The sequence below is a fragment of the Acinonyx jubatus genome, chromosome C1, assembly GCF_027475565.1.
Source record: "Acinonyx jubatus isolate Ajub_Pintada_27869175 chromosome C1, VMU_Ajub_asm_v1.0, whole genome shotgun sequence".
Taxonomy (NCBI): domain Eukaryota; kingdom Metazoa; phylum Chordata; class Mammalia; order Carnivora; family Felidae; genus Acinonyx; species Acinonyx jubatus.
In genome coordinates this window covers 4,698,772-4,714,541 of record NC_069381.1, presented here as the reverse complement: position 1 = coordinate 4,714,541, position 15,770 = coordinate 4,698,772, and the positions used below count along the sequence as shown (strand labels likewise).

At 56.5% G+C, this 15,770-nt stretch overlaps 1 protein-coding gene and 1 long non-coding RNA gene across 19 annotated transcripts in view; one reads left to right on the top strand and one right to left on the bottom strand.

The window, feature by feature from the left end:
• CAMTA1 (calmodulin binding transcription activator 1) overlaps window positions 1–15,770 on the bottom strand; it is an 853,369-nt gene that overhangs the window by 595,403 nt on the left and 242,196 nt on the right. The window lies entirely within an intron of this gene.
• Window positions 6,960–14,428, top strand: LOC128312482 (uncharacterized). Its single transcript, XR_008291849.1, has 4 exons — window positions 6,960–7,344; window positions 9,519–9,727; window positions 10,476–10,601; window positions 12,124–14,428. It is a non-coding gene; the product is annotated as an uncharacterized LOC128312482 (long non-coding RNA).

Here is a 15,770-nt window from a genome sequence, read left to right as displayed (position 1 = left end):
AGTACTGCCACACTTTCCAGTGTAGCAGGGGGTGCACACCTAAACATGCCTGACTGAGGCCACCTGCTCTCTGAAAGGAGGAAAAGCCATCGCCAGGTTGGAAGAGAAGAGATTTTCCTGCTTGGTCTCTTCCACACTCACACTTAGGACTTCCACGTGACCACCAGCCCACTCTCTCTCCTGGATCCCTCCCAATGAGCTGATGCCCTCCCTCTTGTTGCCGCGGGGAAGCACCGTGCCCGAAGCACGTCGGGCCCCCAAGTCTGCCCCGCACCTCATCTCCTCTCACCTTCTCAAGTTTTCTTCCTTCTGCACTATCCGTCAATCCAGATTCCCCTCCCCTCCTCCCTCCGACCCTCTTGGCTGGTTTATTCCACTCCCACTGCTTCTGTCTCCTCCGTATTACCACGAAACTTCTCCACGGTCAACCTGCAGACCACCAAACCCAGTGCGGCCTCTTTCCCATGTCAGCTTCCCAGTGGCCTTGCACGGAGCTGACCCAAGTTCCCATGCCCGCCGGCCCTTCCCCTCACCCCTGCTGTCCCCATCTCCTCCCACCTCCCGACCCGCGGGATGAGCCCTGCAGGACACTGCCTGCCCTCCTCGCTCCCACGCCCACACCCTCCCAGGGCAGCCTCGCCGGGCTCATGGCTGGGAACGCCAGCTACTTGTTGATGGAGAAGCTTACTTTCTGAGCTCTGGATTCCTGTATCCAACTGCCTCCTTGGACGTATAATAAACATCTCACTTTTCACATGTCGAAAATAGTTTTGCCTCACTTTGCTTTGCCTCCTTAAGCCTGTTTCTCCTCTGCTTCACCCTCTTGACACACTGCACTGCTCATCGCCTGGTTACTCAAGTTGAAAACCCACAAATTCTTTGGTTCTCGCTCTAAGGGGTATCCCAGAGCTGTGCCCTGCCCCTCATGGCCACTGCCAGGCCCCTCTGGTCTCATCTGCTCAACACCTGCTTGCCCCTGAGCACATCCTGCCACGTCTCAGCGATCCCCGCTACTCCCCCGCCCCCGCCCCGCCCCTGGTGGCACCGCCTTCCCCTCTGGGATCTCAGGGTTCCAGCAGCCAGCCCTCCCTAGGCCCCGGACCACAAAGAGCCCTTTCCCATCCCAGCCCCTCAGGGACTGGTCCCCACGGCATCCTCCCCAGACCGCTACTCCCTTCCCCAGCACTTCTCACCAAGGACAGGGTCTTAACTCTCTCTATTCACTGATGGCTATGGGCCGAATTGCATCCCCAACAAGCTCATGTTGAAGTCCCAGCTCCCCCTGTGATGGTGTTTGGGAAGTGACGAGGGTCAGGTGAGCTCTTGAGGCGTCTCCCTCATGATGGGATTCGCGGCTTGATGAGAGCTCTCCCTGCCGTGGGAGGACACAGTGGGAAGGCAGGCAGGCCAGCACACAGGCTCTCATCAAACCCCAAACTGGCCGGCACCTTGAACCTGGGCTCTCCGGCCTTGAGAACCGGGAGAAACACACGTCTCGTCTAAGCTGCCTGTTTCATGGTATTTGTTACAGCAGCCGAGCTAATTGATGCGCGGGTTTGCTTTCCTCCCTCCGTCACTACGATACCAACCGCAAAGAGGCAGAAAATGTCTCCGGCGGACCACCATTGTGTTTGCTGCCCCTCGGTAGCAGGAGGCCGGACACACCATGGGAGCCCAAAAGCTTTGACTGCTGCACTGGCTCCCAGTTTGCGTCGACAACTTGCTGTCCTTTATGAGAAGAAAACGTCTACTGCTTTAAATCCAAACGCAAATGCAAAGTAGAGCCAGGATGCATTTCAGATCCAAAATAGCTTCAAAGCCACAAAAAGGGAGGAGGGGGTCATGCAGCAGTATGTCTTCAGAGGAAGTCTTTCACTGCAAGAGTGGGAAGGTTCTGTCTGCCCCTGCCTCCGGTCTGCCGTGCGCTAAACCAGCGTCTTCTAAGGTACGCGCCCCAGAACATTCTCTCCACAGATGTTCTCCCAAAATAACGGGAGAGCGATGGGGATGGGGCGGGGGTGCGGGCAGGTGGAAAGGTGCTTGTGGTCAAGCAAGTTAGTGAAATGCTCCAGATAATACCCCCCTGGGGGGCTGTGCCTCAGCACATGGATGTGTCTGAGAGGCCTTGCTGTACAGATGTCCTTTTAACTTTCTTTCTGCCGGCACTTCCAGACCAGATCTGTTGAGGTTTGAATCATGTCCCCGCAAAGATATGCTCAGGTCCTGACCTGGTACCTGTGAATATGAGCATATTTGGAAACAGGGTCTTTGCAGATGTAATCAAGTTGAGACAAGGTCGTAATGGGGTGGGGTGGGCCCTCCAGACGGGACAGCTGTCCCAACACGTCTGGCCATGTAAAGACAGATGCACGGGGAGGAGGCCGCGGAGGCAGAGACCGGAGGGACGCAGCTGCAGGGAGGGAACGCTAAGAATCGGCCGCCTTCCCCGAGAGTGAGGAGGAGGAAGAGGCAAGTCTCCATGTGCTGGCCCTGCGGGCACCTTACTTGTGGACCCCGGCCTCTGGAAGTGTGAGGGAACGAACGTGTGTTGCTTTAAGCTGCCCAGCTTATGGGATTGGTTAGAGCAGCCATGAGAAACTCACACACCTGCCAGCCTCAGGGCACAGGTGCCGGGCTTTCCAGAGCCTGCCCTTCACACCTGGGCCCACACGCCTCTCACCACACAGCCTGGGCATGAGCCTCCTCCTGCGGCCTTCCCCGGTCCTTTCCACACACCCTCACTTGACTCTCAACCATGGCATCTCCCCTGTCCCTGGATGTGCAGACCTTATCAGTGCATCTGATAGACGGTTCCATGTCATGCACTCCACGATTTAGTCCTGCCTCTTCTCTTCCTTTCCTCACTTTTTGCACCAAAAGTGTTTAACTGACTGACTGTACTTTGTGTTTCTTTGTCATTTACCTTAGATATATAATCTGTTACACAACTATTTATTGAACATTAGCTAGGTGTCAGGAACCTAAATCCTTTCTGGAACAAGGTAGAATATTAAAATATATGCATTTTAAAAAGGCAACGGGCACCTGGGTGGCTCAGTCGGTTAAGCGTCAACTTCAGCTCAGGTCATGATCTCACGACTCGTGGGTTCGAGCCCCGCGTCGGGCTCTGACGCTGACAGCTCAGAACCTGGAACCTGCTTCAAATTCTGTGTCTCCCTCTCTCTGCCCCCCCCCCCAAAATAAGTAAACATAAAGAAAAACAAAAAACTTCTGAAAACATAATGGGACCATATAAATTGTCACAATAAACCATTTCCTCACTCATCCTCATGGCCCCTGGTGCTGTGGCATGACATTCAAACCCCTGTGTTATCTGGATGGGGCTCTTCTTTCCAGGTCCTTCTCCCAGCGCTATCCTCTACCCCACTATCACCCCCTGCCCCAGCGCTGCACCCACCCCATCCCCACCCTCCAGACCGGTGTTTCTGTCTCTGCCCGGCCCCTGCTCAGTCAGCACCACGCAAAGCCCGCCATGCCACTTACTGCCTCAGAGCCTTTGCACAGCCTATGTCACCTACTTAGAATGGCCTTCCTCCTGCCCTCCCCAACCTATCTTTTCCACTTCTACTCAAGATCTGACCTAGCCTTCACCTCCTCCAAAACACTTTTCCCAGCACCCAGCACTCCACTCAACCCCTCCTATCCACGTGCCCTCCACAGGGTGACATTCAAAATATTTACCAAATGGTCTGGCACAGACACCACTGCTCAGAACGGACACCGGCCAGGGCAGCAGGGGCCCTCAGGGAGCTCGAGCGGCACCTTCTTTAACGATAGTTACAAAATTGTTTCGATAGGTTCCTAGCCTGTGAGCCAAAAGTACATTCTGGGCCGTGTGGGAGGCACCTTGAGAATATGTGAGTGTTTACACGTCTGCCCTGCTCAGGACAGGACTGGATTTTACCCAGTTTTACAGCCTTGGCACCTGACATCATACCTGGCACAAAGGAGTCACTCAATTAATATTTGCTGAACTGAACCAAACTCTTCCAGGCAAAGACAAAATGGAAAGACTGGGGATTTTCCCAGACTGTCACATCGCCTCGGTGAGCCAAATAAAACCTGTTCCTGGACAGTCTGTTTGCTCAGATGGTGAGTCTGTCAGATTTCACAGCCTCAGCGACCTCATGAAGCTCTGACCTGAAAATAAATTGAGAGGGAATAAAAAAAGAAGAAGGAAGAACAAGAGAAAATGATCTGCTCCTTCTGAGGCCGCTCTTTGGCAAGCATACTCCAGTCAGTTCCAAGAAACAAAAGGAAATCTTCCTTATGTCAGAAAAACCGACATAAATCTCCAACAATTCTGCTTTTCTGGCAACACTTTACGTGCTCCTGGGAAATTGGAACCCAATTCTCGAACAATTTCAATGCAGAAGGCTTGTCTTGTATTATACAAGAGGCCCCAAAACTTTCCACAGTCTGGAGCAAATGTATGCTGTTTTGGATGGAACATAAAATCGAGGGGCGTGAGGGCTTGGGGCCATAACCACCTCCAGCGTGCCCATGGCCTGCAGCCCGCTGGTTTCCCCTGGCATCTGGAGACACGCGCACCCCAGGTAGAAAGGTGGGCACCCCAAGGAGGCCCCGCCAATGGGAAGCAGAAGGTCCCTGTCCTCCCAGACCCCCAGAACCTCAGCGTGTAACTGCGTTTGGAGATGGGGCCTTCAAACAGGTGGTTAAGGTAAAACAAGGTCATATCCGTGGGCCCTAATCCAACTGGGCCGGTGTCCTCAGGAGAGAGAGACACCAGGGGGGTGTGTGGGGAGGAAAGACCACGTGACGACCCGGCAAGTAGCGGCCATCTGCAGGCCAAGGAGAGGGGCCTCAGGAGAGACCCAACCTGCCCCCACCTGACCTTAGCTTTCCAGGCTCCTGGTCTCTCAGAAGGTAAACTTCTGTGGGTTGAGCCGCACAGTCTGGGGTACTTTGCTATGGCTGTCCAAGCAGACGAGCACAGCCCCCCAGAAAGGGAATCCACAGTCTTAAGGTTCCCGGCTCACAAATTTTCCACTGAAAGTGCGCAGGCACCACAGACTATGCCCACGGGAGGTATGCAAACAGTCCGGGGGGCCCTGGAGCCTGGGCTGGGGGCAGCTGCAGGCTGAGGGCCCGTGACTCGGATTCAAACCCTGGTTCTTCAGCGTATTTGCTGTCACCTGGGCCTCGGGCGGCTGGTCTAAAAGGGGTAATAATAGCATCTGCTTCTTAGTGTCTTTGAGAGATTTAGATCCGATCGCATTTTGAAAGCACTAAGCATAAGTGCCCAGAACAACGGAAAGCGCAATAAAGTCCACTCATTATATTCTGTTTTCAGTCCTCCTCAACACACACGATTCCACTCGGATCGCATCAGGCATAAGGACCGGGAAGAAGTCCCCCTGAGAATAAAACAGGAAGAAACGAGCTGCCATGTGAGGAAGAGTGAACACAGGGCGCCAGGGTGCTAACCAACCAGAAGATTTCTTAAATTCTTCCGGGTCTGCCAACATCGCCCCTTCCACCCCACCACCTACTTGATGGCATCTTAAACAGAACCACACTCAAGTCTCTGGGGTCAGTAAGGAAGCAAGGAGCTCACCAGGGCCCCTCCCAAGTCTGTCTCGAGAGAGCCACCCCCCCAGGGGTGGGACAGGTGAGACAGAGAGGATGCTGGGGGCACCCGGGGAGGTCCAGGCGCTGACGACGAGAGCACAGGAACCGAGCGGCGATGCTGGACGCCCAGGGAGGCCCGGGGGGACCCAGGTGTGTAACTCCCCAGCCTGTGAACTCATGCCCTGAGTCTAGAAGAACACAGCTTACAGAGCCTCCAGACATGGCCTGGAGCACCCAACAGGAAAGAGGTGGAGAGCACGTGCCATTCTCTACAATAGCTTTAGCCATTAGAAACCGTCCGACTTAGCGGAAATACTTCTTAGCCTTCCAGGGAGCCACGATGACATCTGAATTACACTAGGTTAAGGAAAAGAGGGGATTTTCATAAGCCCTAGCCTCTACATTCAGACCCTTAGAACTTGGGTGATTCTATCTGTCCAGATGTCACATCTGAGAAGGAGAGCCCAGCTCCAGGGGTCCCGTCACCGGCAGCACCCCAACAACCACAGATGCACCTGTCACCTCTCGACTCGCTCAACATCGCTCACTCATCCTCCGCCTATTCATTTACCCCGCAAACCTCTGCCGGGCATCACCACTAGCGGAAGGACCGCGTGATCACGTGATCTCCAAGCTCGCTCCAGGCAGTAGGGCCATCTCTGTGGCGATGAAGTTTAGCTTCTGCCCGCCCAGAAGCAAGCCTTCCGGGCAGGGGGGCTGTCCAGGCAGGCCAGGGGCCCATGCCTGGGTGTCTTCCTCCCCTTTTCCCAGCAAAAGATCAGGCCTGGGACAGAAACGAGAAAACCCTGGCCACCCCTGGCCAAGGAGCACAGGCTGAGTGTGAAATAAATCAGCAAGGCCAGAAACTCTCTCTCCCAGCCGCAGAGACAAGAGGGCAGGGAGCTGCAGATCGGGGTCGGGGGACATCTCTTCTGGGCCAGTCCAGAGGGATCACAACACGGGGCAATCCCAGAGGAAGCAGCCCAGGCAGGCAGAGCTGGGTGACTGCAGGGCTGTTTCCACCCAGTGTGAGGGGAAGGGGTGGGGGACACTCCCCTGCAGGGACACCCCACAGGGAATATCAGCCAAGCTCGTGGAATCATACCCTGGACGATGCCGACCTCAGTAGGGGGTCACCTCCAAGAAAGCCTGATCTTGCTGGAAGTGTCCCCTCCCTGCCTGTGGAGTGGAGAGCCACCCTTGTTCCTCCCACTTCTGCCACAACCAAACGGCCTGCCCTGGCTGGGCTTCCGGGCTCCGGGGTCCAGTGAAGGCATATCTTCCCGCAGGAAACCCTCCACCTAGTCCCGGCTCTGAGAGGTCACTGGGTCTGCTCCAGCTCAGAGGGGAAGGCTTTATGGTCAGAGTTGAGGCCTCAATGCAGGACTAATGACAAGTGTGACTATACCAGAGCCGGGGGACCCACTACACTAAACCCTCATCGTATTTCAGTCGGGATGTTACCAAAACAATCTGCCAAGATGGTTTCAAGAAAAGCCTCATGCAAGTGTCAACAAAACCACAGCCCTGCCCTTGACCCGGACGGGATTTCACCCTCCCGGGTCAGATTAGTCCAGTGGCAGCTGGACACCTTCCCAAGCACCTAAGGCGGCCCCTGGAATCCTGGCCCCTTTTCCTGGAGGAGGGGAGACGTGGCCTAAGCAGAGCACAGCCTGAATGCAGCCAGAGCCATCCCGCCAACCCGAGATTTGCCGAGCCTACCGCATAGAGGTATCGTAAAATCCACTTGAAATCTGTGTTTAAATACCTGTAAAGTTGGCCTTTCTAAACACTTTGTTCTGGCAGATATAAGCTCTTTCAAAGATCGATCCTCAGGACCACTCTGCTAAAGCAGCCAGTGTGTGAGAGGGTTTACACGCAGTGCAGGATGCTAGGGAACTGGGGCAGGGAGCCCCAGGCACACATTTCCATTTCCCAGCCGAGAAACTCAAGGGCGAAAATGGGGATTGCCTTCATCTTCCCAACAGGCGAACTTCCAGAAGGACCTTGAATTGCAAAGAGCAGAAGAGGGCCAGGAGCCCAGAGCGCAGAGCCTGTCTCCGGCCTGGTGGGCAAAAGCAGAGAGACTGAGACTCCCACCACCCCCCGGCCGTGGAACCTCCGAGAAGGGCAGGATTTGCTCTCCTGGTCCTATAGCTTTGGGAGGGAAGGACACACACCTGCCGGGGTCCACTCCCCTAAAGATCACAGGGCTCCGGTTCCCCAGGCCTCTCCTGGCACCGCAGGCCCTTCTCCAAGCCCCTCCCCTGCTCCCACGTCCTTTCCAGCACCTGTCAGGGGCTCCTCGGAGATCTGCCTCCCCGTCCACAGTCTCTGAGCTCCTCCCTCAGCAAAGAGGCCACACCACCCCACAGCTTCAACCCCAGCACCGATGAAGGGCCTGCATTTGAAAGGCGTTCAGTAAACGTGGGCTCAGTCTGGCCGCCCATGAAAGCTTACGTCTGGTGTTCTGCAGTATTTCGTGTGTGTGGCTGGCTGTTTTCACAGAGCACTTTTTTTATTTTAAAAAATTAAAAAAGCTGGAAAAGGCATTCCTGCACAACGCCTTTCAGATAATCATACACAGCTCAAGCAGATAGGTCAGATCACACTCCCCTTCCCCCCCTGGCGGCAGTGCGTTCTAATTGCAGGTTCAGTCACTCGAGCGGTTAGAAATAAATTACCGAAACCATAAATGTAGATATTCAAAAGCACCTCTGTAACATCAAAAGAGGTCACCAAACCCTGCATGTCTGTGAAATGCCATTTCCTGGCTGTCCCCAGGTGAAGAATGATCCTGAAGATATGTGACCCAAAGGCCCCTGAGCTGACACCCCTGGGCAGCCTCTGGGCCCCAGGGACCGGCTCTGCATCTTTGTGTGTTAATACTCACCTCAGACGCTCACCGAAGCTTTGTAGGAGGTGCAGAACCCACGTGGGATCATGCAGACATTGGCCGGAGGGACAGGAACCATGGGGGCAAAGGAAAACGGTCCCCCTTATACGGAGTGAGGAGGAGGGACATGACCGGAGTTGGAGGGCTCCCCAGGAAGGCACCTCAGACCAGAAGTTGATCCCCACTGGGGTTGTTGAGCCCCGACATCCTTCCAATCAGGACTGATGGCAGAGACCAAAGCACACAGCCTCTGAGTGCCTGAGCGGGTCCAGGCAGGTGAAGCCCAGGGTGGAACAGACTAAGCGAGCGGACTGGGGTCTGCCAATGGGGGACACTGGCCTCCCCCGTGAAGCCGCCGCAGCCCCTGGACAAAGATGGAGCCATCCGGATACAGGTGTCATGGGGCGGTGGGCCACCACGCAGCAGGCCTCCACGTGGGGTGGCCGCCACCTCCCACGGCATCCGAAACAAGGGCGCGATGAATGGGTGCTGTGCAGGTAGGTAGTAAAAGATACCAACAGTCCCTAATGTGTGTGTGGTGTATTAGAGTTCAGAGCCCCTTCTCGATTGTTCTCTCATCTGTGTCTCATTTCATCCCCGAGGAAGGGGGTGCTCAGGGACACTGAGTCCCGCCGGAGCCACTGAAAGGCAGAGCAGAACCGTCCCAGGGCTTTGAGGTTTCTAACGCCGTTGTAAGGGGAAGTGTCTGGTTCTCAAGTCTAGGGCTTTGCCTAAAATAAGAAGAGCTACCAGGTAATGTAGTCACACATTCCCATCCACTCTCACACCACCCAACAGGCTAGGTGCTGTCACTACCCCATTCGACAGATGAGAACACGGAGGCCAGAGAGGCTGCCTTTTCCCGCCTCACAGAACTAGGCACCGGTAGCGTAGGGACGGGAGTCTACATTGGCCTGACCTGGGGCCCACGCAGGGGCTGGGGCTGGGCCTGTGCCTGGGGTGGGCTCTCCAAGAGGCCTGGCACCACCCCTCCCTCCCCCCACCGCAGGTCCAGCTCAGCCCGTCTTCAAGTGGAGAGAAGCTGCCACGTGGCCCCATTGGTTGCTTCTGACAAATCAGGGGAAAGGAAGAAGTAGAAGACGAATGTGCACGTGACCTCATCTGGCCCCGAGATCGCCCACCGGTCTTGCCAATGGACCTCAAACTCAGAGAAACCCAGGGAGGAGCACTCTTTGCCGTAGGAACCAAGAGATGCAGGTCAGTGGCCTCCCCTCCCGCCCTTCTGCCCGGCGGGGTGGACAGGACTCATGTGGGCACCATCTATGAATCGGCAGAAGAGCCCCCGGCTCACCGCATAAGCTTGGGGTGAGAAGAGCAGGAAAGGAAGCAGGTCGTGCACCAGCAGTCACTCACTCAGTGGGGAGGGTGGACAGCTGGCGACACGGCAAGCACAGGGACCCCCCAGGGACTCCCCACAGCCAAGGCGGTGGGAACACATGGCCAGCAGGGAAGACATCTCCAAGGCCAGGGAGGACAGAGGCTAGCAGGGCCCACAGGAGGGGACTGTGCCAGATGCTGCATTGCTGAGAGCCATCCCATCAGGAGCCAGCAGTATTCATTCATTCATTCATTCATTCATTCCACAAATATGCACTGAGCACCAACCACCTGTCAGGCCCTATTGTAGGTGCTGGGGATACAGCAAAACAGATAGAAATCCCTCTCTGCGGGAGTGAGAGGGAGCTATACAGAGATACTTGTTGGGGGGGAGACCATTGCAGGCAAGAACAGCCCGTGCAAAGGCCCTGTGGTGAGAAGTGGCAAAGAGGCCTGCATCTCTGAAGTGGAGTGAGAAGGTGGAGAGGGAAGCGGTGAGCTCAGAGGGACATGTGTGGGAAGGTCCCATCAGGCCTTGGTTGTAGTAGACTCCGGGCCATCTCGAGTGAGAAGGGGACCACGGGAAGGCTGTGAGCAAGGATGTGTTCTAACAAGATCCCTCGCACAGCTGTGTTGAGAACATACTAGAGGAAAGCAGGGGTCAAGCAGGCGGACGCACAACAGAAAGGCTGGTGGGAGGCTGCTGACACGTGCTCTCGTGTGTAAACACAAGGAGGCGGCAGAATTGGAGGCGGTGAGTATAGAACTTGTCCCTCGGAAGGTTTGATGTAAAGGGGACAGCACAAATGGAGTCAGAGCTGGAGGCGGAAACGAGTCTAGAGGGTGTTTTTTAATGATGGGAGCATATGTGGGTGCTGATGGCAAAGAACCAGGGAAGGGGGAAGCAAGGAAAAGAAAGGCAGGAGAGGACACGGCCATGTGGGAGGGAGGAAGGACAAGGGCAGAACAACAGGATGGAGTTCAGGGAAGGTGTCCTCAGAGAAAAGCATGACCAGCCCATCCTTCCAACTGCCCCAGCAAATCACTCTGTGCCGTCCCCATCCAGTCCCTCGCCTGTCACCTCATCAGACATGCTTGGCCAAGGTCCAGGCCTCCTTACACCTAATCCCCTCCTGCTCTGGGCCCACCCTACCCCTCTGCCCTTAACTGCCCCCCACACTCCCACCACCCCAGTTCTGGGAGTGGGAGCAGCTGGGTGGGTAGTGTTCCCCACCCAGGAATGCCTCCCTTCCTGGTGAGGGGGCAGGCAGGAGGGAGGGAGGCTGGAGGAGAGGGGAGGGGAGGAGAGGAGAGGAATAGGGAGGGGAGTGGGGAGCAGGAGTGGGAAGAGGAAGGGAGGGGAGGGGAGGGGGAGCAGGAGTGGGAAGGGCAAGGGAGGGGAGGAAGGGGGGAGGGGAGCACGTAGGAGGTGGCCGCAGCATGAATGCACTTGAGGTTGGTGGTGAGGAACTAAAGGCCCTGAGATTCCCTTAGGGGCAGAGGAGTGGGACAGGCTGAGGGACCAGATGGAGGGGCATCTGAGCGGAGTTGGGAGGGGTGTGAGACCATGACAGGGGTGACCAGGACCCCTGGGTGGGGAGAGCTGGCGTGGCAGAGCACGGTGGGGGCGAGGAGAACGGGCATGCGGAACATGGCGGTCATGATGGTGGAGGTCAGGGATGCTAGATCCCCGCGCCGGGAGTGAGTCAGGGAGGAGGAGGAGCAGCCCTGGGGAGGGAGGACATCATCACCGGTAGACATGAAAACACCACACGACAACGGGAGAGGCCTGGCACTGCCGAGTGGGGGGTAGACCCCAGATGACCCCCAGGCGTGCTGGGGAACAGGACCATCTGAGGACGGAGTGGGGGAGGGGCAGTGATGTGGAAGAGGCATGGAGGACGGAGGTGCAGCTGCTGCAGGACGAGAGAGAGCTAGAGGCCCCCACAGGGGGGAAGGGGGCGCCAGCAGTGGGGAGCTCGCAAGTTCCCGAGAGCACAGCAGAAAGTTCCAGGAGGTGCGGGAGTGGGGACATGCGGTCAGAAAAGGGGGTGCACCGAGCTGTGTGGGGATCAGAGTCTGGGGACAGAGGGCAATTTGGGAGCTCCAAGGGGCCACCTATTAGAATGAACAGGGACCCAAAGGGAGCAGCCTCTGTTTCAGGAATGTTCTGAGTCCGTCCTGGCAAGGCGAGTCTTCCTCAGAAAGGACATTCCCTCAAAGAGCAAACACCAACTGAGTCCCCAAGCTCATCACCAACCACCTTGAACCCCCAGGCTGGGCACCTGAAGTGAGCCTGCAGCTTGGAGTGACCCGGGGCAGGAGGGCCAAACCCCAGCTCTGCCCTTCAGCCCCACACAGACAGGACTGAGCAGAAGGACCGGTTTGGAAGCATCCCCTGAGACAGGAGGGACGGTGGGCGATCTCCCTTCTCTCTGGGGCTGGAGGTTCACCGGGTCACCTTCGAGCCTGCATCAGTGCCATCACCAAGAGCACCTGGCCTACTCCCCACCAGCCCACGGCGTTCGGAACGAACGGGGAGTTGCGCTTCTGAGTTCTGAGATTTTCCGCTCGTAGGCAACCAGAGAAAACTTTTGGAGCCAAGGTGCAGTATCGGCCTCCCACCCAACCGTCCCATCCCCACGCTGGATGCTGGCATTGTTCTCCGTGTCTCTGGGCACCTCGTGCCAGCACCTCACCAACCAAAACAGAAAGAGTTGACTCAAGGGCCGGTCCCTTGAGCACAGGGAACCAAATCATGCCCCCAAATCATGGGCGGCATGGCCACTATGCCTTTGAGTTGAAGACAAGCTCTGTGGGGTTGTGCTTCCAAATCAGGATCCAGGGGACAGAGTCCTGTCCTATCTCCCCTGTAAGATGAGACAGGGAGGCTCCGGTCCTACCCCATTCCTCCACCGCCAGGGAGCCGGAGTCCCACACGGCCCGTCCTGTTCCTTCTCTGATCTCACAGTTGTCCCTCCACGTTCCCCTCTCCCATTCACCCAGCTCCAGCCTCCCAATCCCTGCTGCCCTTCCGAAGCTGCCAGGCACGACCCCCTCGGGGACACTGCACCTGCTACTCCGTCAGTCCCCAGATGTCTGCCCGGCTCACTCCCTCCCTTCCTGGGGCTCCCCCCAAACAGTATGTAGCCTTCCCGGCTGCCCTTCTCCTATGCTCTGTACCCCCGACCCCTTCACCTCCTCTCAGGGCACAGGCCACCCTCTGAGACATCCCCAAGCTCACCTACTCATCCTGTCGACTGCCTGAACCCCTCCTCGTGCTAGAATATAAACTCCAGGAAGGCAAAGGTCTGTGACTGTTTTAACGGCTGTGTCCCAGCACCCAGGACAGCACCTGGCCCACACTGAGTGCTTAATAAACATTCATGAGATAAGTAAACACTTTGAAAAGCCAATTGCATCTTATTGGCTGTTAATTGTTTCTTTGAAAACCAGGGACACGAAATAAAGATGAAGTGTAAGGGTGACTGTGGGATGCGTCATCACACTGCCCAGAACCGAAGACCCGAAGACCCGTGTGGAGGTGCTGGGGGGCGCCCAGCAGAGGGCCGGGCCTTCCTAAATCAGCCTCCTCAGCATCAGGTTCGTGGCACACTGGCCCTTCTGACCAGACAGCCTTCCTCTGGACTGTTGACATTGAGCCCGTCTGGATCTTCAGCTTGGGCCAAGACTCGAAACCAACACTCAGGGCACGTGTGACCGCCCCCCCCCCCCCCCACACACACACACTCCAAATGTGCTGTGCTTGCTAGTCGGGAGGATAGCTGATTTGGGGTGTCAAGTTAGCCAACTGACATTCGAGGACAGTCTCCTCGCGTACGATGTCAGGGAGCCGCCGGTTAAAATGAAGCCACGCGTTGCACGTTCCTGAGTCAGCTCGGGTCTAGGGAGATTTGGCCTCTCCGTAACTTTAATTTTAAGCTAATTCCTAAAGCTGGAGGAGATTTGCAACACAGGCTGATGGATCATCGCAAAGTCTCAAAAGTCCTGTGAACACTTTCAAATGCATTTGGGGAAGGCCTTATCGCAAAGCTCAGCTTCAACTGGCCAAACCCCCAAGGAAGACACGGGCCCGTTCGAGGACAGCAAGTGCACGCACCCACGGGACATATGCCCGTGTGTGAGGCAAGCCAGCGTCCCAGCGACAAGCGAACCGGCCGCCTTGTGACTCGGGAGCAGCTGAGAGGGCAAGAGGAAGGCAAGAACTTGCTGGGGGGCCACTCAGAGAGCCCGGGGGGTGGGGGTGGGGGGCGGGAATCACTGCTTTGCTCACAGAGCTCGAAGCCTGGGAGAACCCACCGGTGGCCTGGAAAGAGCCCCTCCACGCAGGAGCAGGGCTCACCACGCCCTGGCCACGAGGCTGCACCGAAGCACACAGAAGACTCTCCCCTCCCCCGAGAAGACCCATTCCTGCAAGTCTTAGTTTACTAATTCCATCAAATATTAAACTTTTAATTGTATTTTGTTTTTCAAATGACTCCCGCTGTGACTATCTAGTTAGCGCTGGCCTCACTCGCGTAATTACCTGGACTTTCCAAGTGCAGTGTTATTTTACCTTGGAGTGACTCTCTCTCTTCCCTTTTCCCCACACTCAAAAATTTCTCCTTGTCATGATAATTAATAGGCTCCGCTCGTACAGTGATCGTATTACTATCTTAATAAAGCACAGCTCTGCGTGCCATCCAGCCAAAGTCTTGATCCTCACTAGGCCGGGAAGACTCCCTCCCTCCCCAAAAACCCTCTCTGTCCCCGGACCCGGACAAGCTGTACCGCCGTGACCGGCCACCTTCCCCACTCTCAGGGTGACGTAGCCCGGGATTCCCCAACTTGCTAGCCAGGGACGAACTGGACGGCAGGGGTGAGGGAGAGCCTAAAACCTCTGTCACCGAAAACCACCAAAAGTCACCCAGGAGTGCAAATTCCAGGGTGTATACGGCATCTACCCAGGTCGCAAGAGCTCAGTTCCCGGAGCGGACACCCCTCAAACATGCCTCCTGCCCAGCGGGCTGCCACCTCCCTGCCATCCCCACACAGACCGTGCTTCCCTCTCTAAGCCTGGTCACCTCTGAGAGAGGGGCGGTGGTGAGAGGCTCGGGGCACAGGAGAGGTGAGCCTGCAACGTCCCAAGGCAGGCAACCGTGCTGGGGACCCAGGGTCACTGAGCCCCGGGACACCTGGCAAGAGAAGAGAATGGAGGCAGATGCTGGAGGGGAGGAGACAGGGGTGGAGCGCGGAGAACGAGAGAGGGGAAAGAAAGGAAGAGAGAAGAGGAGGAACACGCAGAGGAGATGGGCATCCGCTCTCCAGAGCCAGAGGCGCCGCCCTGCAGGTGTTCTGAGTCCCCCACGGGCAGTTCCCTTTCCTCCTCGTGCCCCTGGAAAGTGCTGGGTCCTGACCAGAGAGCGGGCTTGAGTGTAACCTTTACCTTCTCACTGAAGGGAGAAAATGGATCGTCTCGAACGTTTAGTCAGGCCGTGCCAAGTTACCCTGCAGTGACGATCAACCTTAAAATTTCAGTGGCTTGAAACACAGGATCTGCTTCTCGCTCACATCACACATCCAAAGCACAGTGGGGGGAGGGCGGCGGGGGCGGGGGTGCTCTGTGCCTTGTGGCCACTCAGGGACCCAGGCAGACAGAGGTGCCACCTTACGTGGACTTCCTTACGTGAACTTGTTGCCAAGTAGGGGGAAGGGGATGTAGCAAACCACATACTAGCTCTTGAAGCTTCTGCCCAGAAGAGACACAAGCCACTTCTGCTCATCCGGCACCCGCCAAAACCAAGCCACCCGTAACTTCAAAGGGGAGAGGGACGTGAACTCCCACCCCGGGCCAGGGGCTGTGATGGGCAACGTCCCATGGTGGTTGTGCGTTTGCTTTTTCAGACGCTCCATATGCCAACCC